The following is a 23,103-nucleotide window of genomic DNA, read 5'->3' as shown; positions in this document are numbered from 1 at the left end:
TACCCGAGCTGAGAGGTATGAGCTACGAGGAGAGACTGCGGGAATTGAACCTCACTTCGCTGGAAGACAGAAGAGTTAGGGGGGACATGATCACTACATTCAAGATTCTCAAGGGAATTGATAGGGTAGATAAAGACAGGCTATTATCACAAGGGGCACACACAAGGGACACGGGTGGAAACTGAACGCCCAAATGAGCCACAGAGATATTAGAAAGAACTTTTTTAGTGTCAGAGTGGTTGATAAATGGAATGCATTAGGAAGTGATGTGGTGGAGGCTGACTCCATCCACAGTTTCAAGTGTAGATATGATAGAGTCCAATAGGCTCAGGAATCTGTACACCAGTTGATTGACGGTTGAGAGGCGGGACCAAAGAGCCAGAGCTCAACCCCAGAAAGCACAACTAGGTGAGTACATCTAGGTGAGTACACACACACACACACACACACACACACACACACACACACAAAGTGGTTGGCGTGGAGTGGTTGACAAATGGAATGCATTAGGGGGTGATGTGGTGGAGGCTGACTCCATACACAATTTCAAGTGTAGATATGACAGAGCCCGATAGGCTCAGGAATCTGTACACCTGTTGATTGACGGTTGAGAGGCGGGACCAAAGAGCCAGAGCTCAACCCCCGCAAACACAACTAGGTGAGTACAACTAGGTGAGTACACACACACACACACTTTTTAATACGTTTAATAAGGAATGTATGAAAGCAAAGGAGCAGAACAAAAGGGCATGGAGGAACTTCCGTAATAACAGAACTCCAGAAAGTAGAGAGAGATACCAGAGAACCAGGAACGAGTATGTCAGTGTGAGAAGACCAGGTGAGAAAAGGTATGAAAATGATATAGCTAATAAAGCCAAGACCGAACCCAAGCTACTACACAGTCACATCAGGAGGAAGACAACAGTGAAGGAACAGGTGATGAAACTTAGGGTGGGCGAGGACAGGTACACAGAGAATGACAAAGAGGTGTGTGAAGAACTCAACAAAAGGTTCCAGGAGGTCTTTACAATAGAACAGGGAGATGTCGCGGCGCTAGAAGAGGTGGCAGCAAACCAGGTGACCTTGGATAGGTTCGAATTTACAAGAGATGAGGTCAAGAAGCACCTATTGGAGCTGGATGTGAGAAAAGCTGTTAGGTCGGATGGAATCTCGCCATCGGAATTGAAAGAGTGTGCAGGAGCACTTTGCCTACCACTCTCCATAGTGTATAGTAGGTCACTGGAAACGGGGGACCTACCAGAAATATGGAAGACTGCTAATGTAGTACCTGTGGTGTTTGTGTGTTACTGAGGAAGTCTTGGTTGTAGGGTTGATGTAAAGTCATGACTTGGTTACTGACTTTAATACTTAATATGATTACATGACTAGTAGCTACCAAGCTTGGCGGGCGTCCTGTACGCTCTTGTTTACCTCCACTCTCTCTGGCGTCCCAGCCGCCGCACATAGAAAACGGATGGTACCATTTTCTGTGAACATGACATCCCTCCTTTTCTTTAAAAAGAATGAATACAGGATGTCTACCATGCTTGTAGCACAAAGCAAAGTTATTGACACAAAGTAAGTTATTACCATATCAAGAGATACTGCATACATTTAACATTAATTAAGCACACAAAGAATTTAAACAACTTAATCTTTTCCACAAAGGATTTCAATGTTAAAAATACATATGCAATGTTAAACAAACATGAAAGAAACTGTAATACAAAGTTACAAAATATTGAATGAGATATCTGCATTATTCAAACAATATTAAATTTAGTTCAGCATGACAAGTAAATATTTTGCATTACATAGGAACACAATTAATCATCAAATCGTGTAGGGCGTTTAACATGACGTTTAGGACGAGAGTCCTTAAATGCAATAACATCCCTTGATGAATTGTTTGTCGGGTTATAACTATTTTTTTCTTTTTCTTTTGCACGACTTTGCACTTCATCATTTTCTACACTAGTTGGAATCACTTTGAAATAAGCCATATTACGTGTTATACTATGATCTCTATTACTAGCTGTTACCATAGTTCCTTTTACACTAATCACTTTATATGGTTTTGTATCATACGGCATATCTAACTTTCCCTCTTTTTTCTTTTTAACGAGAACAGTGTCTCCAACCTTTATGAACTGTTCCTTTGCACGTTGATCATGAGCAATTTTCATTTTGCCCTTGGCTAGTGCATCCTTCTGAGCGAGACGTTTATCCGTTACCTCGGCTGGCATGACGGGTAGTGCGATTCTCATAGGACGTCCAAATAAAAGTTCGCCAGGCGACTTGCCCAGTGTTCCATGTGGTGTTGCACGGTAGTTCCTGAGAAAAGCATACATAGCTTGTTTCCAGGATCGTCCTTCGGCATGAGCACAGCGTACCGCTTTCATGAGAGGTTGCATGAATCTCTCAACTTCTCCATTTGCTTGAGGATGTAGTGGCATCACACGGCGGTGTTTGAATCCAATATGCTCAGAAAAGTTGACGAAGTCTTGTCCATTGAATGGCGGTCCATTGTCTGTCTTGACAACTTCAGGAATGCCAAAGTTTGAAAAGATCTTGTCGAGTTTCGGGATGACGGCCTTTGCAGATGTGGAATTGATGATTTCTACTTCTGGATAACGTGAGTGATCATCAATGACTACCATCAAGTACTCTCCAGTTGGTAGTGGTCCGCAGAAGTCCATCGATACTTCCGTCCATGGTGCAGCAGGTAGTGGTGAAGGTTGTAGAGGTGTTGGTCTTGAAGTATCCACTGCAGCTTGGCAAGGGACACAGGCATCATGCATATCCTTTGCTTGACGATCAATGCCAGGAAACCACACCTTTTCTCGTAGCAGCTGTTTCGTCCTAACAAGACCTTGGTGTCCTTGATGTGCAAGCTTCAGAGCACGTTGCTGGAGAACAGCTGGAATGACGATACGAGTACCTCGCAGCACAGTGTCGCGTTGTTGCGTAACACTTAATTCTGTCTGGATGCGTTCAAGTGCTTTGAATGCATCTTGGTCAACTCCTGAGGGTGGGATGCGTGGAAACTTTTTCTTAGTCAATGCATCCACTGTTGCTTGCAGAGTTGGGTCCTCTAGGGTTGCAGTACGGATTTCATCAAGAGTAAGAGCCTTAGGGACTGCATCACAGGTTACAGAGTGTACATATTCCTCGGCAACTTGCTGATGCTTGGTGATGGTGAAACTGTTGGCAGGATGTCGACTGATGTAATCAGCGGGATTGCCTGCACCCGGCTTGTATTTCACCGTAAAGTTGTATGGTTGCAGACGAAGAGCCCATCTCTCAATGCGAGCTGGTGGTTTGGACTTTGGATTATTGAAGATGGTCTCCAACGGTTTGTGGTCAGTGACTATCGTGGTGAAGGGTGCACCAAGCAGATACACATTGAAGTGTTCACAGCCCCATACAAGAGCAAGAGCTTCCTTCTCTGTCTGACTGTATCGTTGCTCAACATCTGTGAGAGAACGGCTGGCGTAGGCAATTACTACTCGGGAATCTGGTTGACCAGGTTTGTGTTGGGCTAAAACAGCACCTAAACCAACAGGACTAGCATCCACCGTTAATTCAGTGTCCATTGATGGATCAAAGTATGCAGCAGTCGCATTCTCTACTAGTGCATCTTTCACAGCATTAAATGCATTTTGCTCGATATCGCTCCAGTACCATGATGCATTTTTCTTCAGGAGCTCACGTAGAGGCTTTGTAATGGTAGCAAAATCTGGAATGAAGCGAGAACAGTAGTTTGCCATTCCCAGAAAACTATGTACTTCAGTGGACGTTGAAGGAGGTGCAGCGTTCTTGATATCTGCAACTTTCTTAGGATCTGGAGACAGACCTTTGTCACTAAGTACATGTCCAAAGAATTCAATTTTATGTTGATTGAACTCACACTTTGCTCGGCTTAACGTCAAATTCTTTTCTCGTAAGCGTTGCAATGTTGCACGAAGAGCTTTGTCGTGTTCAGCTTGGGTACGGCCATAAACAATGATGTCATCAGACATGTTGTCAGCATTAGGTATGTCTTGCAATACCTGGCTGATGATGTGCTGGAATACCTCGGCAGCACTGTTAATACCAAAACTCAGGCGCTTGTACCTATACAGACCTCGATGTGTCGTAAACGTTGTGATGAAGCGACTCTCATCATCAAGTTCAAGCTGATGATAGCCCTTGTTTAAATCTAACTTGCTGAATATAGTTGCACCATTCAAGCGGTAGATCATATCATCTACAGTCGGTGTAGGATGGCGTTCACGCATTATTGCCTTGTTGGGAACACGCATGTCCACACAAATGCGTATCTCATCTGGATTCTTCGGCTTTGGTGGAGTGACAATTGGGCTTACCCATGGTGTTGGGCCTGTTACTGGTTCAATGATATCTAGTTCTATCAGCCTATCCAGTTCGGCATCGACTTTCTTGCGAGTATGGAATGGTTGTCGGCGATGTGGTTGGGCAACTGGAATTACATCTGGGTTGATATGCAGATGTACTTTGCTATCAGTATAACAACCTATGGATTTAAATCGATCAGAAAATTCAGCAACAATAGCATCAACATTGTTTGCAGATTCCACTGCTACAGCATTAGAAAGCTGAAGTAGCCCCAATTTGGTTGAAGTCTTGTAACTGAGTAAAGACTCCTTTGCATTCCTAACAACATGGAATGTAGTAATGAGCATTGCATTCTTTGACTTAATCTCTGCAGTGAAAGTTCCAATCACTGGCAAGGCTAACTTCGAAGCATAGGCAGTGGCTTTGCCATTATAGTTTTCTAGCTTTGGGAACTGTTTTTTAAATTTTTTATAGTGGCACTCAGCAATGGTGTCAATGTTTGATCCAGTGTCAATGAGAACTTTGAGACAAATACCAGCAATGTATACACATGTCTCTGGGTTGTTTGGAAGATCATTCCATTCTGTGATTGCTTGTACTCCATAAGTATAATCACATTCACTGTCATCTGAGACTGGTTGTAATGAAATGTTGTCTTGTATATTATTAACATTCTGGATATGAGGTGCAATATTGTGTTTACCACCTCGACCCCTATGACCTGATCCTCGTACAGTGCTTTTATTCATTGACTGTGGTTTCTTTAGTGCAGAACGACACATAGCACCAAAATGACCTAGTTTTCCACACTCATAGCACTTCTTACCTTGAGCAGGACAAACATTATCTTGGTGTGGGTAGTCTCCTCCACAATTGTAACCTTTATTGTTGACACCCTCTGATGTGGGTCGTTGTGACTGCTTGAGCCTTGTTCCTTGACCCCAGTTGTGACGTGGTTCTCGGCTAAATTTACTGTTAGGTTTGCCATGATATCTTCTTTGATCACGGTGTCCTCCCTGAACCTTACGTACCTCATCACTGTTAGTAACAGTGGCAGAACCGTTATTGGCACTGCACTCCATGACACGAGCATCACGTGCAGCATCTTCCATTCGACGAGCAATATCCAGTATCTTGGTAAGAGAACTTTCATCATCAACAAGTTCTAGAGCTCTTCGACGGAGACGTGTAGATGTGCATGTTTCAATTATTTGCTGTTTGATTTCTTTGTCAACATCAGCAAACTCACAATGGGCTGCTAAACCCTGCAGACGTGTGTGGTATTGATCCACAGTTTCATTAGAGAGTTGTTTTGCTCTCCTGAAATGCATAATTTCCATTGCAGTATTTTGCCTTGGTTTGAAATGCTCTGTTAGTTTGGCTTTGGCAGTGTCATAATCTTTGGCACCACCAGTGTCTTTCAGTGTGTCAAAGATGTCACAAACTCTATCACCTGCATAATGAAGTAGAAAGGCACGCTTTCTTTCAGCACTTTTGATGTCAGAAACTATCAACAAATTTTCAAACTTTTTAAGCCATTTGACCCACCTCTGTGACAGGTTTGTCTGGTCACAGTCAGGATCAAATGCAGGAAACTGAGGTATATTTGCCATTTTTACTGAATAAATGTAACTTATCACTTAAATGTTCCTCAGAATATTAAACACTTACTGCACTGTATATGTTAGTCAAGAATTCACTGTAATTACTTTAATTTTGCAAAGCACACAAGCATTTTAATGCAAAAGTTCACAACAGTGCACAATATAGCAGCAACTGACTTCTTACCTAGCCCTTGTGTACATGTGTTGTTCCTACTCACAGCAGCAGCACAGCAGTTGGCACAGCAGTTGGTACAGCAGCAGTTGGTACAGCAGCTGGTGCAGCAGTTGGTACAGCAGTTGTTACAGCAGTCAGTTCAGTGTGATGAATTTTGTAGCACGAAGCGTCGTTTCGTAACCAAAACATCAGGTTTTGTACACATCAAAGCGTCGTTTCGTACACAACGTCGGCAGATTCTTCAGTACAGTTTCTTCAGCACAGCTTGGGTAGCACACAGCTTGGGTAGCACACAGCTTGGGTAGCACACAGCTTGGGTAGCACACAGCATCGGTTAGCACACAGCATCGTTTAGCACACAGCATTGGTTAGCACACAGCATCGGTTAGCATACAGCATCGGGTATGGCGCTCACAGCTTCTCTTCCTCCTCCAGGCAGCATGCTTCTCCCTTGTGTTTGAAACTGAACAAATACCTGCGTTCACAGTTTATCCTCGTCGCCAATGTGGTGTTTGTGTGTTACTGAGGAAGTCTTGGTTGTAGGGTTGATGTAAAGTCATGACTTGGTTACTGACTTTAATACTTAATATGATTACATGACTAGTAGCTACCAAGCTTGGCTGGCGTCCTGTACGCTCTTGTTTACCTCCACTCTCTCTGGCGTCCCAGCCGCCGCACATAGAAAACGGATGGTACCATTTTCTGTGAACATGACAGTACCAATATACAAAAAGGGTGACAGACAAGAGGCACTGAACTACAGGCCAGTGTCCTTAACTTGTATAGCATGCAAGGTGATGGAGAAGATTGTGAGAAAAAACCTAGTGACACATCTGGAGAGAAGAGACTTCGTGACAACCCATCAACATGGGTTCAGGGAGGGTAAATCTTGCCTTACAGGATTGATAGAGTTCTACGATCAGGTGACAAAGATTAAACGAGAAAGAGAAGGGTGGGCGGACTGCATTTTTTTGGACTGTCGGAAAGCCTTTGACACAGTACCCCATAAAAGGTTGTTGCATAAGCTAGAGAAACAGGCAGGAGTAACTGGTAGGGCGCTCCAGTGGATAAGGGAGTACCTAAACAATAGGAAGCAGAGAGTTACAGTGAGGGGTGAGACCTCAGACTGGCGTGAAGTCACCAGTGGAGTCCCACAGGGCTCTGTACTTGGACCTATCCTGTTTCTGATATACGTAAATGATCTCCCAGAGGGTATAGACTCATTCCTCTCAATGTTTGCTGACGACGCCAAAATTATGAGAAGGATTAAGACAGAGGAGGACAGCTTGAGGCTTCAAGAAGACCTGGACAAGCTGCAGGAATGGTCGAACAAATGGCTGTTAGAGTTTAATCCAAGCAAATGTAATGTAATGAAGATAGGGGTAGGAAGCAGGAGACCAGATACAAGATATCACTTGGGAGATGAAATACTTCAAGAGTCCGAGAGAGAGAAAGACCTGGGGGTTGATATCACGCCAGACCTGTCCCCTGATGCTCATATCAAGAGGATAACATCAGCAGCATGTGCCAGGTTGGCTAACATAAGAACGGCCTTTAGAAACTTGTGTAAGGAATCTTTCAGAACATTATATACCACATATGTCAGACCAATCCTGGAGTATGCGGCACCAGCATGGAGTCCATATCTAGTCAAGCATAAGACTGAAATGGAAAAGTTTCAAAGGTTTGCCACCAGACTAGTACCCGAGCTGAGAGGTATGAGCTACGAGGAGAGACTACGGGAATTAAACCTCACTTCGTTATAAGACAGAAGAGTTAGGGGGGACATGATCACCACATTCAAGATCCTCAAGGGAATTGACAGGGTTGATAAAGACAGGCTGTTTAACACAAGGGGCACACGCACTAGGGGACACAGGTGGAAACTGAGTGCCCAAATGAGCCACAGAGATATTAGAAAGAACTTTTTTAGTGTCAGAGAGGTTGACAAATGGAATGCATTAGGAAGTGATGTGGTGGAGGCTGACCCCATACACAGTTTCAAGTGTAGATATGATAGAGCCCAAAAGGCTCAGGAACCTGTACACCTGTTGATTGACAGTTGAGAGGCGGGACCAAAGAGCCAGAGCTCAACCCCCGCAAGGACAACTAGGTGAGTACAACTAGGTGAGTACACACACACACACACACACACACACACACACACACACACACACACACACACACACACACACACACACACACACACACACACACATACACACACATACACACACATACACATACTCTGAGGGAGCCGGCCGGCCGAGCGGAGCACGCTGGACACGAGATCCTGTGGTCCCGGGTTCGATCCCGGGCGCCGGCGAGAAACGATGGGCAGAGTTTCTTTCACCCTAGGCCCCTGTTCCCTAGCAGTAAATAGGTACCTGGGAGTTAGTCAGCTGTCGCGGGCTGCTTGCTGGTGTGTGTGTGTGGGGTTTGGGGAAAAAAAATTGCAGTTGAAACAGTTGATTGACAGTTGAGAGGCGGGCTGAAAGAGCAGAGCTCAACCCCCGCAAGCACAACTAGGTGAATACATATATATACACACACACACATACACATATATACACACACATATACACACGTACACATAAACAGATGCTTGCGAGCGCATGCTCCGGTGTGAAACGAAAATGAACTTCTATAGTAATTTGAATTATTTCTGCATTATCACCGTCGATATCATTGACTACGTAAACAGAACTATTACTCATTTTGATATAATTGAAAACATTCCTTATTGCTATTTGAAGTAATAGCGTGAAGGATCATTAGCATAAGTAATTGACCCAATGGCAGTATTTTGAAAGAGGATTCTTCCAAATCAGTGAGACTGGGGATTATACTCCGGTGAGTAAGGACTCTACCTGGCGTGTTGAGTGTTGGTGTGAGTAATTAGTCACTCAGGTGAGTGGGAACTAATCTCCCTCATGTGGGTAGTGGGGAATTAATCTCACTCACATGGGGAGAGGGAGTTTATCTCACTCAACTCCCCCCTCCCCCTCGCCTCCAACGCTCATATAGAAAAAAATATTTACTCTAATCCCGGTAAAAACACACACACACATCTGAACCAAAAAATTATGAAACGTAAATTATATATTGTAGTTTAGCTGTTATGGAGTTGTAAGTTGCCGTATTATCACTAACTCGGTAAAAAGTAACAAAAATCCATAAAAATCAGTAAAAAAAATAGTAAAAATCACAGACACTCTAAAATCTAATAGCGACATATAGCAAATTTGCTCTACTTAACAACCAAGACAATTCCTGCCCAACCACTGACGTAGCCGGGCGCAACCTCACCTCCCAACTGGTTGCATTTTGTACGTCTTACAAACGCAAACATGAAAAGAAAGGGCTGCCTAACCCACCATGATCATACAAGACCCATTAGCAGACCCCTCCTAAAACAAGCATCACAATACATTTTCATAAAAATCAGATCTTGTAGCAACAAAATATGGCCCAACTGGCCATTCAAGATGATAGTGTCTAGTGAAGTGTCGCTCTCCTCCGCGACACTTCACTATCCGCCCTCTCTACACTTCCCTTTTCTCCTTATTAAATTATGTACAATTCACTGTATTCCGTAAATGCCTCACTTTACAAATAAAACACCACATTACATTTAGTTGATGTAATTAAAGCAAAAGTAAAACAAAGTAAAGTAAAAGAGTAAAACAAGGTTTTACTAAACATTACATGTCTTACTTTACAAGTAAAATACCACATTACATTTAGTTAGCGTAATCATCAGAAAAAAATATGCTTTACTAAAGATTACATTCCTTAATTTACAAATAAAACACCACATTAAATATAGATGGTGTAATCGTCAGTAAAACAATGTTTTACCAAAGGTGAGGATGGTACCAAAGGTAAGGATGGTACCAAAGGTAAGGATGGTACCAAAGGTAAGGATGGTACCAAAGGTAAGGATAGTACCAAAGGTAAGGATGGTACCAAAGGTAAGGATAGTACCAAAGGTAAGGATGGTACCAAAGGTAAGGATGGTACCAAAGGTAAGGATAGTACCAAAGGTAAGGATGGTACCAAAGGTAAGGATAGTACCAAAGGTAAGGATGGTACCAAAGGTAAGGATGGTACCAAAGGTAAGGATAGTACCAAAGGTAAGGATGGTACCAAAGGTAAGGATAGTACCAAAGGTAAGGATGGTACCAAAGGTAAGGATGGTACCAAAGGTAAGGATGGTACCAAAGGTAAGGATGGTACCAAAGGTAAGGATGGTACCAAAGGTAAGGATGGTACCAAAGGTAAAGATTTACCAAAGGTTGCCATACTTTACAAATTAAGCACCACAATACATTTAGTTGATGCAATCATCAGTAAAACCAAGTTTTACTAAAAATTATGTGCCTCACTTTAAAAATAAAACACCACATTATATATAGTTGGTGCAATCTTCATTAAAACTTTGTTTTACTAAAGACTACATGACTTAATTTACAAATAAAACACCATATTACATATAGTTGGTGTAATTTTCAGTAAAACAAAGTTTTATTGAGTAATAAAACTAAGTTTTACCAAAGATTACATGCCTTACGTTATAAATAAAACACCACATTGAATTTAGTTGGTGTAATCTTCAGTAAAACAGAGTTTTATTAAAGATTACATGCCTTACTTTACGAATAAAACACCACATTACATTTAGTTGTGTAATCTTCAGTAAAAATATACTTTACTAAAGATTACATGCACAAATACTTTACATGCACAAATTACTTTACAAATAAACTACCATATTAGATATAGCTGATGACATCTTCTGTAAAACAATGTATTATGCTATCCGGGAGCGTAAATTGTCAACCAGAAAAGTTATAAAGTATCCCGCCTTATGGTAGTTTGCATATCGAATAGCCTTCCGGCCTGCCTCTCCACAACACCCAAAATGTGATGAGAAAGTAGCATAAATATTGTAATTTTTAATTGTCCTGCATTCGATGTCAATAATAAACATTAAAATCCTCATTAAAGGAAGTCTGAAGTCTGTGCCACATAGTGCTGCAGCAGCAAAGTGGTTCAGGGGTTCGTGAAAGATAACATGGAGACATTGATAATGGGACATCCCTGATGCACATATCCCTTTTCAATTGAAAATGGTTTACACAAAATCCTATTGATGCAAACCACAGCTTCGAGACTTTATAAAGCATGTAGATTCGAGTCATTACATTCTGCTGTCACACACCTGTGCTATCCAATATGTCCCTATGTGATCAATACGGTCAAAAGTTGTGGACCAGTCTAGGTTTTTCATTTGGGGAAAGGACATTATTCCCAGACGCCAAATGTACAAAATTCCATACAACATTATTATAATTGATTGTACATTAATACTATTAATTCTCGATCTTTCTGGCACACCACAGGACCTGAGTTTTGTCCATTACAATCTATTCGCCAATAATTTCAAAATGTTATACTCCTGCTTGAGTAGGGATATACGTCTATATTGTGTTCTATTGTGCAAATCGCCCGTTTTTGGTAAGACCTTTATAATCCTAGGAAATTGTGACGTGTTAAGCTGCTTATGATGTATGCTATGTGCTATGACTTGTGCAAAGTCTATACATAGATTATACCATAGATATAAATAAAATTCAGTCGGTAATTTAACGCAGCCAGGCCATATACCTTTCGTTAAACTTCCGTCCACATTCCACACCTTCCCCTCATCTATGCCTCCTATCTGTGATATACTCAACTGGGTCAAAACCCATGAAGATTTGACAAGTAAATATCCATACATGCCTTCGTCTCCTCCCATCGTCTTAAGGAATTTTTCTAGTTCTCGTCTAAGATAATATACGTTTAATCCGAATATGTTATTTCCGTCCTTTTATCAGCTCGCATATTATTTATAAGTGCCGCATCGTATTATTCTTTGCTCAAGAAATTTGTCAAAATTTTTGTGCCCCTCATACCCATATACTGTATACCCAACACAAGTATACCTACTGTCCCTCATTTTGACCAGATATTGCTATTTTTCTATTTAATTATGTTTTAATACAATATTTTTCTTCGCACATACGTAATAAATGGGTGTGGAGTGCCTCTGGTGGGAGTGGAGTACCTCTGGTGAGTGTGGAGTACCTCTGGTGAGTGTGGAGTGCCTCTGGTGGGAGTGGAGTACCTCTGGTGAGTGTGGAGTACCTCTGGTGAGTGTGGAGTGCCTCTGGTGGGTGTGGAGTACCTCTGGTGAGTGTGGAGTACCTCTGGTGAGTGTGGAGTGCCTCTGGTGGGTGTGGAGTACCTCTGGTGAGTGTGGAGTACCTCTGGTGGTTGTGGAGTACCTCTGGTGGGTGTGGAGTACCTCTGGCGGGTGCGGAACACCTCTGGTGGGTGTGGAGTGCCTTTGGTGGGTGTGGAGTACCTCTGGTGAGTGTGGAGTACCTCTGTTGGGTGTGGAGTACCTCTGGTGAGTGTGGAGTGTCTCTGGTGAGTGTGGAGTGCGTCTGGTGGGTGTGGAGTACCTCTGGTGGGTGTGGAGTGCCTCTGGTGAGTGTGGAGTGTGTCTGGTGAGTGTGGAGTGCTTCTGGTGGGTGTGGAGTACCTCTGGTGAGTGTGGAGTGTCTCTGGTGAGTGTGGAGCGACTCTGGTGGATGTGGAGTACCTCTGGTGAATGTGGAGTGCCTCTGTTGAGTGTGGAGTACCTCTGGTGTGTGTGGAGTACCTCTGGTGAGTGTGGAGTGCCTCTGGTGGAAGTGGAGTGGTGTCTCTGGTGATTGTGGAGTGCCTCTGGTGAGTGTGGAGTGTCTCTGGTGAGAGTGGAGTACCTCTGGTGGGTGTGGAGTGCCTCTGGTGACTGTAGAGTGCCTCTGTAACACGTTTAAGCTGTAACACCACGTGACCTGATTTAACCAATAAATGACCTGGTAATATTTTCGGGGAATGTGATTGGGTATAAACACCAGATGCTCAACCAATGAGGAGGTGCAAAACAACTTAACATTTTCGTCAGCCGTGTCCCACTGGCTGGTAGAAGTAGGTAGTTATTAGGAGAAACCGCCAAGTCATTACAACTATATAGCACTGTGAAGGGATCACGATATAGATTTGGGAGAGGACGGGTGGAAAGGAATGGTGCCCAACCACTTGGACGGTCGGGGGATTAAACGTGTATCTGCATGAAGCGAGGTCGGCGTCGGCGAGGTCCACTTGGGCTGCCCCGAGTAATGTTAGTAATTAACGTCGTTTGCCTAACACGTACCCATTGTGTGTGTGTGTTCTGTGTGAGTGTTCTGTGTGTGTGTGTGTGTGTGTGTGTGTGTGTGTGTGTGTGTGTGTGTGTGTGTGTGTGTGTGTGTGTGTGTGTGTGTGTGTGTGTGTTCTGTGTGAGTGTTCTGTGTGTGTGTGTGTGTGTGTGTGTGTGTGTGTGTGTGTGTGTGTGTGTGTGTGTGTGTGTGTGTGTGTGTGTGTGTGTGTGTGTGTGTTCTGTGTGAGTGTTCTGTGTGTGTGTGTGTGTGTGTGTGTGTGTGTGTGTGTGTGTGTGTGTGTGTGTGTGTGTGTGTGTGTGTGTACTCACCTAATTGTACTCACCTAATTGTGCTTGCGGGGGTTGAGCTCTGGCTCTTTGGTCCCGCCTCTCAACCGTCAATCAACTGGTGTACAGAGTGTGTATGAGTGTGTGTGTGTGTGTGTGTGTGTGTGTACTCACCTATTTGTACTCACCTATTTGTGCTTGCGGGGGTTGAGCTTTGGCTCTTTGGTCCCGCCTCTCAACTGTCAATCAACTGGTGTACAGATTCCTGAGCCTACTGGGCTCTATCATATCTACATTTAAAACTGTGTATGGAGTCAGCCTCCACCACATCACACATGTGTGTGTGTGTGTGAGTGTGTGTGTGTGTGTGTGTGTTGTGTGTGTGTGTGTGTGTGTGTGTGTGTGTACTCACCTATTTGTACTCACCTATTTGTGCTTGCGGGGGTTGAGCTTTGGCTCTTTGGTCCCGCCTCTCAACTGTCAATCAACTGGTGTACAGATTCCTGAGCCTACTGGGCTCTATCATATCTACATTTAAAACTGTGTATGGAGTCAGCCTCCACCACATCACTGCCTAATGCATTCCATCCGTTAACTACTCTGACACTAAAAAAGTTCCTTCTAACGTCTCTGTGGCTCATGTGAGTACTCAGTTTCCACCTGTGTCCCCTTGTTCGCGTCCCACCAGTGTTGAATAGTTTATCTTTGTTTACCCGGTCGATTCCTCTGAGGATTTTGTAGGTTGTGATCATGTCTCCCCTTACTCTTCTGTCTTCCAGTGTCGTAAGGTGCATTTCCCGCAGCCTTTCCTCGTAACTCATGCCTCTTAGTTCTGGGACTAGTCTAGTGGCATACCTTTGGACTTTTTCCAGCTTCGTCTTGTGCTTGACAAGGTACGGGCTCCATGCTGGGGCCGCATACTCCAGGATTGGTCTTACATATGTGGTGTACAAGATTCTGAATGATTCCTTACACAGGTTCCTGAACGCTGTTCTGATGTTAGCCAGCCTCGCATATGCCGCAGACGTTATTCTTTTTATGTGGGCTTCAGGAGACAGGTTTGGTGTGATATCAACTCCTAGATCTTTCTCTCTGTTCGTTTCATTAAGTACTTCATCTCCTATTCTGTATCCTGTGTTTGGCCTCCTATTTCCACCACCTAGTTTCATTACTTTGCATTTACTCGGGTTGAACTTCAACAGCCATTTGTTGGACCATTCACTCAGTCTGTCTAGGTCATCTTGTAGCCTCCTACTATCGTCCTCAGTTTCAATCCTCCTCATAATTTTTGCATCATCGGCAAACATTGAGAGAAACGATTCTATACCCTCTGGAAGATCATTTACATATATCAGAAACAGTATAGGTCCAAGGACTGACCCCTGCGGTACTCCACTCGTAACGTCTCGCCAATCTGAGACCTCACCCCTCACACTGACTCGTTGTCTCCTGTTACTTAGGTACTCCTGTATCCAACGGAGTACCTTCCCTTTCACTCCAGCCTGCATCTCCAGTTTTTTCACTAACCTCTTGTGTGGCACTGTGTCAAAGGCTTTCTGACAATCCAAAAATATGCAGTCTGCCCACCCTTCTCTTTCTTGCCTTATTTTTGTTGCCTGGTCATAGAATTCAAGTAACCCTGTGAGGCAGGACCTGCCATCCCTGAATCCATGTTGATGCTGTGTTACAAAGTTCTTTCGCTCCAGATGTTCCACTAGCTTTCTTCGCACAATCTTCTCCATCAACTTGCATGGTATGCAGGTTAGGGACACTGGTCTGTAATTCAGTGCCTCCTGTCTATCCCCTTTCTTGTATATCGGGACTACGTTAGCTGCTTTCCAAATTTCTGGCAGTTCCCCTGTTGCCAGTGATTTGTTATACACCATGGAGAGCGGGAGGCACAGTTCTTCTGCTCCTTCCTTTAGTATCCAAGGGGAGATTCCATCTGGACCTATAGCCTTTGTCACATCCAATTCTAGTAAACACTTCCTTACTTCCCCGCTGGTAATCTCAAACTCTTCCAGTGGTTCCTGGTTAGCTATTCCCTCTCTTATCTCTGGGATTTCTCCTTGCTCCAAGGTGAAGACCTCCTGGAATTTCTTATTCAGTTCCTCACACACTTCCTTGTCGTTTGTAGTGAATCCTTCTGCCCCTAACCTTAATTTCATAACCTGTTCCTTTACTGTTGTTTTTCTCCTGATGTGGCTATGCAGCAATTTAGGCTGAGTCTTTGCCTTGCTTGCAATGTCATTTTCGTATTGTCTTTCTGCCTCTCTTCTCATCCTAACATATTCATTCCTGGCATTCTGGTATCTTTCTCTGCTCTCCAGTGTCCTGTTATTCCTATAGTTTCTCCATGCCCTTTTACTTTGCTGCTTAGCTAGCCTACATCTCTGATTAAACCATGGGTTTCTCATCTTCATTTCACTGTTTTCCTTTTGGACTGGGACAAACTTGTTTGCTGCATCCTTGCATTTTTGCGTGATGTATTCCATCATATCTTGGGCCGTCTTTTCCCTGAGCTCTGTTTCCCATGCTATATCTGCTAGGCATTTTCTTATCTCCTCATAGTTTCCCTTTCGGTATGCTAACCTTTTGGTTTCGGTATCCCTTCTCGAGTTCAATAACCCTTGTGTGTGTGTGTGTGTGTGTGTGTGTGTGTGTGTGTGTGTGTGTGTGTGTGTGTGTGCTTCAGTTAACTGTTATCCTTAACAGCCGCCATCTGTCACAGGCCAGCTTTTCCGCCAAATCAAAATGCGAGAACCTTATTGTTGATACTGTCGAGCTTCCTGATAGGCTGCTCTTGAACCAATGAGAAAGCTGCCACGCTCTCCCGCCTCCAGGCGCTAAAATCAGCTCAATGATCAGTAATGAGTCAGACACCGACGCGAGAGGTCGCTCCACCGCGATGCTCTCCAACTCCTAATGCTGGAGGACCTTACTGAGGCCCATCATAACGTTACGTCGGGGTGTGAAGACATAGATTCTTTGGCAGTTGTTTCATGTCGTAGGTCCTGCCGCTTGGTAGTTGTCTGATGTCCTGAAGAGCCAAAGCTCAACCCCCGCAAGCACACCTAGATGAGTACACACATACACACACACACACACACCAAAAAAAAAGCCTTTGACACAGTACCCCATAAAAGGCGGTTAAAAAAGTTGGAGCAACAGGCAGGAGTAAAAGGGAAGGTGCTCCAGTGGATAAGGGAGTACTTAAGCAACAGGAAACAGCGAGTAACGGTGAGGGGGAAGACATCAGAGTGGCGAGATGTCACCAGCGGAGTCCCACAGGGCTCAGTACTTGGACCCATCCTGTTTCTAATATATGTAAACGATCTTCCAGAGGGTATAGACTCATTCCTCTCGATGTTTGCTGATGATGCAAAAATTATGAGAAGAATGAAGACGGATGAAGATAGACAGAGACTACAGGATGACCTGGATAAACTGGAGGAATGGTCTAGATAATGGCTGCTAAAGTTCAACTCTGGAAAGTGTAAGGTGATGAAATTAGGCGAAGGGAGCAGGAGGCTGAACACAAGGTATCATCTGGGAGGGGAAATCCTGCAAGAATCAAATAGAGAGAAGGATCTGGGGGTTGATATCACACCGAACCTGTCCCCAGAGGCCCACATCAAAAGAATATCATCAGCGGCATATGCTAGACTGGCCAACATAAGAACTGCCTTCAGAAACTTGTGTAAGGAATCTTTCAGAACCCTGTATACCACTTATGTAAGACCAATCCTGGAGTATGCAGCTCCAGCCTGGAGTCCATACCTAGTTAAACACAAGACAAAGTTAGAGAAGATTCAGCGGTATGCCACCAGGCTCGTCCCGGAACTGAGAGGATTGAGCTACGAGGAAAGGCTAAAGGAGCTGAACCTCACATCCCTGGAAAACAGAAGAGTAAGGGGAGACATGATAACCACCTACAAAATTCTCAGGGGAATTGACAGGGTGGACAAAGACAAACTCTTCAGCACGGGTGGGACACGAACAAGGGGACACAGGTGGAAACTTAGTACCCAGATGAGCCACAGAGACGTTAGAAAGAATTTTTTCAGTGTCAGAGTAGTTAATAAATGGAATGCACTAGGAAGTGATGTGGTGGAGGCTGACTCCATACACAGTTTCAAATGTAGATATGATAGAGCCCAGTAGGCTCAGGAATCTGTACACCAGTTGATTGACAGTTGAGAGGCGGGACCAAAGAGCCAAAGCTCAACCCCCGCAAGCACAATTAGGTGAGTACAATTAGGTGAGTACACACTTTTGACCCACACGTGTACACTCAGTAATGTACACATACTCTAGTTGCTCACCTTCGTGTGTACTCTGCATAATGTACACACACTCACCCCTGTCAGTCACCTACATGTTTACACTGATGCACAGCCCCTGGTGCCCCCCCCCCTCCTGTGTGTGTACATTGGGTTAAGAACATGAATTCCACTGTTGTATTCCATTGTATTCCACCAGGTGTGAACTGATTGATGTACACGCGACGGCCTTCTACTGTGGTTATTAAAATAATCGTTTGGGAGTTTGATTCTGTGACATATTGATGAACGCTCGAATGATGCAGTTTATACTGATACTGTCATAATTGATGTAGTTCCTGTTGATGCTATCCTCATTGATGCATTAATTTCTGTATACTTTCAGTTGAAACTGTCTTTACTAATGCGATTTTTATTGATTGTTCTTAATGATGCAGTCTTTACTGGTATGGTTTGTATTGATGCTTTCCCTTCTGATGCAATTTGTATTAATGCTGTCGTTACTGATTCAATTTGGATTGATGCTGTCCTAACTGACGCAGCATATATTGATGATGGCTTTGGCAGTTTGTATTTTCTGCTGTCTTTACTGAAAGTGTATTAATGCTGTCATTGCTAAAAGAGTTTTAATAGATACTTACTACTGCAGTTTGTATTAATGCTGTCTTCACTGATGTAGTTTGTATTGATGCTTTATTTACTGAAGAAGTTTGTATCGAAGCTTTACTTATTGATGCAGTGTGATTTGAAGGTGCCCATAGTGGTTCAGTTTGCATTGATGATGTCCTTACTAATGCAGTTTGCCTCGAAGTTTGTATTAATGCCGACCTTAATGATGTAGTTTGCGTGCATACTCTCCTTAGTGTGATACAGCTATGTTACAGAACTGCCCTTGTGTGGTACAGTCTCACCAAGTATACTGAAGTATATCGTGAGAGTCAGGTAGATATATATTAGTATGTCGGGGCACGTCAGCCATATGTAATCTCCCTACATAATACAGGAAATATGTATATATTTCATGTACCTGAGTAGTTCATGTTTTATGCGTCACACTATCCAGTTTTTATGTCCCCCAGTGAGGCTCTACGCATTTGAGTGCGTAGGAGGGTTGCGTTGGCGAGACTGTTGGCGTCATTAGCACACGCCAACATCGCTAACACGTCGCTCTCGTTAGGTACTCGTTAATCACCAGGTAATATGCACTTGTGGGAGAACATATCTTGAGCTGCTGTGAGGAGTTAACATGATCCAGGTATCATGAGTCGTTGGGCGAACATGACTCTAGGCTACGGTCACTGTTGGAGGAACATGACTGACGTCACAACAAGCACCGCTCACAGCCTGACGAACATGATTAACATACAGCTTCATGAAGAGCCAATCAATTTCATTACAAAAGGATTCGATTCCCTGTGTTCACAGGTCAAAGAAAAATCGATAAAAAATGAAAATTAAGAGATAATTATCTGAGCAAAATGTGCAGGTAACTTCACAGGAACGAGATTATCTCAATTTACAGAGATGTACGCTGACCGCTCTGTCTAATTTACGTAATTGTCCAGAGCCAAATTGGAGTAGCTGGGAATTTCCAGTTTTTTCTCTTTTAGACTAGAGAGATAGACAGACAGACACAGACACATAGACAGACAGGCAGAGAGAAAGAAAGGACACAATGCACAATCCCGCAGTTAAACCGAAAAGATGCAACTCTTGCAAAAAGCAATTTAGAGAAAGCTGACCTACTGGAAAACGATTTTGCTGCCAAGATGCAAGTGCCTGATCTTAAACGACAACCTCCACATCTGGACGCAAGTACTGCACCAAAGTGGTCTCTGGAGTGGTTATTCAGCACGTTGAAAGTTCACCATCTCACTAAACGACTCATCATACGACAGGTTGTGATGGTCAAATCCTCCCATGACTATTACGTAACTTTGTGGGCCGGTTGGCCCCGTCTCTCACACGCCTCTACCATCTCTGTCTAGCTCAGAGATGGCTCATAACAATATAATGTTTAACCCATCATCAGCGACTATGTGATCGACAATATGGCCTTTGGTCGTTCTGCTGCGGAGTTCTTTGCTAAATCTCTTCACTAAGTTGCGTCAGTCACTGGATGAGTCCAAGATCAGCTGTGTTGCTGCTCTAGACACAGCAGGAGCCTTTGATCGGGTCTGGCACTCTGGATTAGTAGTGACGCTTCAAGAACTATTGGTCTCTCAGGCTCCATCTTAGAGCTAGTAAAAGACTACCTTCAAGAATGGACTCTTAGAGTAGTCCTTACTGGAGCTGAATCCTGAAGGCACTCAATTAGCGCCAGGGCGTACCATAGGGTAGTTTGTTTGGTCCTCTGCTGTGTGATGTCTTATTTCAACAATTTACTGCACCTCATTCCTGAAGCTCAAGCCTATGCTGATGGCTTCACTCTAACATTTACAAATGGAAAAGTAGAAATACCAACTGCTACAAGGGTCATCAATCACCAACTTTCTGCAATTTCTACCTGGGGGAGGGAGATAGCAGGTCACACTTGCGGCTGAGATAACACAGGCTGTGCTAACACATGATTCTGCAGCTCGAAAACAGGCATATAGATGATTGAGAGAGCCCTAATGCTCGGTGATGAAGATAACACACTATGAATATAGTTTGACTCTATAATGAGCATGACAAGCCACGTGCTTCACCTAGCGAAGAAAGCTGCCAAGTAACTTACAGCCCCCACGGAGCATCTTGTACCATCTTGACAGCATATGGGCTACGAAACCTTATGTGAAGAAAACAAAGTTCGCTCCCGTCTTGAGTATGCACCCGTCTTCTGGTCTGCCTGACCCCAACCACGTCATTCATCAGCACTTTAAACAAAGTGGAGAATCATGAGACGTGACTCATCTCTACACCCATAAGCCGTCACCAACAACATAAGGCGCTCAGTCATCACCAGCTTCATGCTGACAGCTGCCCCTTTCAAGAAGGTCATTCCGCCAGTGAACATTCTATCCTAGACTACCTTGCATGTGGAACTCGTTCTCTCAACAAACAGATACTTGTCAGCTCAAGTGAACGGACCTGATGGTGGCTCTGGCACACTGCTCCAGGTTCATCCTGTTCCTTATATGACAGTTACTTGGCATTACATTTAGTCTATTCTTTATGGATACCAATAATAAGTTCTTCAAATAAATGTTTTTCTAGCGTCACGCTTCAGATGAGCTGTTGTAGGATTATTCTCTTGCAGTTTTACTAGAATCATACATGACATTTTTTATTGAATTTTAGCATCAGTTTGAGAGAGAGAGAGAGAGAGAGAGAGAGAGAGAGAGAGAGAGAGAGAGAGAGAGAGAGAGAAAGAAAGAGAGAGAGAGACTTAAAAAACGAAAGAGGATGGTGTGTCTAGGTGATGTAGTGCAATAACAAGTACAACAGTTGTCATTGTCCTTCCTGTACAAGTGACATGTACTGTAAAACAGTACATGTCGTTTTCTTGGACCATAAACACGGACGTCTGTGTTCTTACATGGCTGTTACACTGAGGAAGACAGCCGGGTCTGTCCTCGCTGTAATGCCAAACCTCTCTCATTGGCTCCTTTTAAATCAGGTCCACACCTCATTGGCTTATTTGCATCCAATCCTGCACTCTCATTGGCTCATATAAATCAAGTCCACTCTCATTGGCTCATATATATATATTTTATTTTTGGCCACATAGCAAAATACACAACATTATTCATCCTCTCTAGAACACAAAGAACATTTTTATAAGGTAGTTTTGATTTTATTTTTAAATGTGCACATAAACGTTGCAAAGAAAATGTCGATTATAGAGGCTTTTATATTCTATTTAGGTATAATTATATACAAATAAATATTAGAGGCGTAGCAGATCTGTTTAGAAAATTTCACAATTGGGGAACAAAATCCACAACAACATGAAATAATTATGGAATTATGCAATAATACAGTTTCAATTATACAACAGGCAGGTATATTTGTTTGTTTGTTTGAGATATATACAAGAGTTGTTACATTCTTGTACAGCCACTAGTACGCGTAGCGTTTCGGGCAAGTCCCTGGAATACGATCCCCTGCCGCGAAGAATCGTTTTTTCATCCAAGTACACATTTTACTGTTGCGTTAAACAGAGGCTACAGTTAAGGAATTGCGCCCAGTAAATCCTCCCCGGCCAGGATACGAACCCATGACATAGCGCTCGCGGAACGCCAGGCGAGTGTCTTACCACTACACCACGGAGACTGCACAAACAATTAGGATACCACAGTGCCTCCAGGGAGGATCGAACTCCCGGCCTCTGGTTTACTAGACCAGCGCTCTAGCCACTGAGCTATGGAGGCATATTTCAGCTTGCTGCCTTGATTATATCACTGGAATTATACCAATGAAATTGTGAAAATAAACATCCAGCCCCAATTATGCAAGAGGCAGGAATATTTTAGCGCGCTGCCTGGGCAATAGTCCCGATATACAAGATACTCTCGTGTGTGTGTGTGTGTGTGTGTGTGTGTGTGTGTGTGTATAATGTATACATCAGATGTATGAAGCTATATCCTCCAACGATAGCTATATATATATAATCGCTTGAATTCGCCAGCATAGACGGTAAGATAACATGCTGGTAATGTGTGTGTGTGTGTGTACTCACCTAATTGTACTCACCTAATTGTGCTTGCGGGGGTTGAGCTCTGGCTCTTTGGTCCCGCCTCTCAACCGTCAATCAACTGGTGTACAGATTCCTGAGCCTATTGGGCTCTATCATATCTACATTTGAAACTGTGAATGGAGTCAGCCTCCACCACATCACTTCCTAATGCATTCCATTTGCTAACTACTCTGACACTGAAAAAGTTCTTTCTAACGTCTCTGTGGCTCATTTGGGTACTCAGCTTCCACCTGTGTCCCCTTGTTCGCGTCCCACCAGTGTTGAAAAGTTCATCCTTGTTTACCCGGTCGATTCCCCTGAGGATTTTGTAGGTTGTGATCATGTCCCCCCTTACTCTTCTGTCTTCCAGTGTCGTGAGGTGCATTTCCCGTAGCCTTTCCTCATAACTCATGCCTCTTAGTTCTGGGACTAGTCTAGTAGCATACCTTTGGACTTTTTCCAGCTTCGTCTTGTGCTTGACAAGGTACGGGCTCCATGCTGGG

General features: G+C 43.5%; 1 non-coding gene across 1 annotated transcript; it reads right to left on the bottom strand.

The window, feature by feature from the left end:
- Positions 1 to 22,222: 22,222 nt before the first annotated feature.
- Positions 22,223 to 22,295, bottom strand: TRNAT-AGU (transfer RNA threonine (anticodon AGU)). Its single transcript has one exon. It is a non-coding gene; the product is annotated as a tRNA-Thr (tRNA).
- Positions 22,296 to 23,103: the final 808 nt, after the last annotated feature.

This window comes from Procambarus clarkii, chromosome 8, assembly GCF_040958095.1.
Source record: "Procambarus clarkii isolate CNS0578487 chromosome 8, FALCON_Pclarkii_2.0, whole genome shotgun sequence".
NCBI lineage: Eukaryota > Metazoa > Arthropoda > Malacostraca > Decapoda > Cambaridae > Procambarus > Procambarus clarkii.
The sequence above is the reverse complement of the archived record's forward strand: the minus strand, read 5'-3'. Positions and strand labels throughout refer to the sequence as shown.